The sequence below is a fragment of the Sinocyclocheilus rhinocerous genome, unplaced genomic scaffold (genome assembly GCF_001515625.1).
Source record: "Sinocyclocheilus rhinocerous isolate Xijiao unplaced genomic scaffold, SAMN03320098_v1.1 scaffold1283, whole genome shotgun sequence".
In the NCBI taxonomy this organism is placed as follows: Eukaryota; Metazoa; Chordata; class Actinopteri; order Cypriniformes; family Cyprinidae; genus Sinocyclocheilus; species Sinocyclocheilus rhinocerous.
Window position 1 is genome coordinate 19499 of NW_015642522.1, and position 1849 is coordinate 21347.

Consider the following 1849-nt stretch of genomic DNA (forward strand, 5'->3'; position numbering starts at 1 on the left):
ATTCCATATGGGCTTCAGGTCAGGCATGTTGGCTGGCCAATCAAGCACAGTAATCCACTTGGAAGTGGTTTTGGCACTGTGGGCAGGTGCTAAAGTCCTGCTGGAAAAGGAAATCAGCATCTCCATAAAGCTTGTCAGCAGATTGAAGCATAAAGTGCTCCAAAATCTCCTGGTAGACGGCTGCATTGACTTTGGACTTGATAAAACACAATGGACCAACACCAGCAGACGTCACGGCACCCCAAATCGTCACTGACTTCGGAAGCTTCACACTGGACTTCAAGCAGCTTGGATTCTGTGCCTCTACAGTCTTCCTGCAGACTCCAGCTCTTGATTTCCAAATGAAATGCAAAATTTACTTGAGGACTGAAAAGAGGACTTTGGAGCACTGAGCAACAGTCCGGTTCTTTTTCTCCTTAGCCCAGGTAAGATGCTTCTGACGTTGTTTCTGTTTCAGAAGTGGCTTGGTAGCCCTTTTCCTGAAGACGTCTGAGCGTGGTGACTCTTGATGCACTGACTACAGCTTCAGTCCACTCCTTGTGAAGCTCTCCCAAGAGTTTGAATCGGCTTTGCTTGACAGTATTCTCAAGTTTGCGGAAGCAAAAACAGTATTCCCCTGTTGCTTGTGCACCTTTCCCTACCCAATTTCTTTCTTCCAGTCAACTTTGCATTTAATATGCTTTGATACAGCACTCTGTGAACAGCCACCCCTTTCAGTAATGACCTTCTGTGACTTACCCTCTTTGTGGAGGGTGTCAATGATCGTCTTCTGGACCATTGCCAAGTCAGCAGTCTTCCCCATTATTGTGGTTTCAAAGAACAAGAGAATTTATACTAGGGATGGTCATTTAATGAAACTTAAATGTAAATATTGTAATATTTTGAGATACTGGATTTTTGACTTTCATGAGCTGTAAGCTCTAATCATCAAAATTAAAACAAAAAAACGTTTGAAATGTTTTACTTTACATGTAATGGATCTAGAATATATGAAAGTTTCACTTTTTGAAATGTTACAAAAAAATTAACTTTTTCACGATATTCTAATTTTTTGAGATGCAGCTGTGTATATATATATATATAAAGCAATACTTGATGGATTTTAGTATTAAACACATTTTATTAAGCATTTTTGAATACACATATACAAATACATATACACAAAATGCATACGTTTACAGAACATAGGGTAATGTCAGTCTTTTTATCACAATCCCACGAAACCCTTGCAATTTCACAATGAACCTCTATAGGGGCTTCAGAGACAAGTAATAGATTGTAACCAATTATACATTCAAAAAGAAATCAAACCTAAATAAATAATCATAAATAACACAAATTGTAACATACAAACTGTAACATTTCTGTACATTAGATTAAAATCAATTAATTTGAATTATATGTAGGCTATGTATGCATGTACAGCATCTCACAGAAGTGAGTACACCCCTCACATTTTTGTAAATATTTTATTATATCTTTTCATGTGACAACACTGAAGAAATGACACTTTGGTACAATGTAAAGTAGATGTCTACACGGAGGACCCGGGACCCGACCCGGGATTCGTACAGGTTCGGGGCTATATTTTAAATGGTCAGCCGGGTCCGGGTCGGATCCCAATCTATTACTTCGGGTCCCGGGTCCCGGGTCTGTTTAACATTGTGTGTAATACCTGAGTCGATCGGACTCGGACAACACCCGGCCATAATCAGAGTCAGTCAGCGCTGTGCGTGTGTTGTTTTGTAACTTTCAACTTGTAAAATTAGGATGAGAAAAGTGTGAGTCAGTAATTTGAAATAAGGTGAAAAAAAACAACAAAAAAACACGAGCGACGTCATCAGAAGCA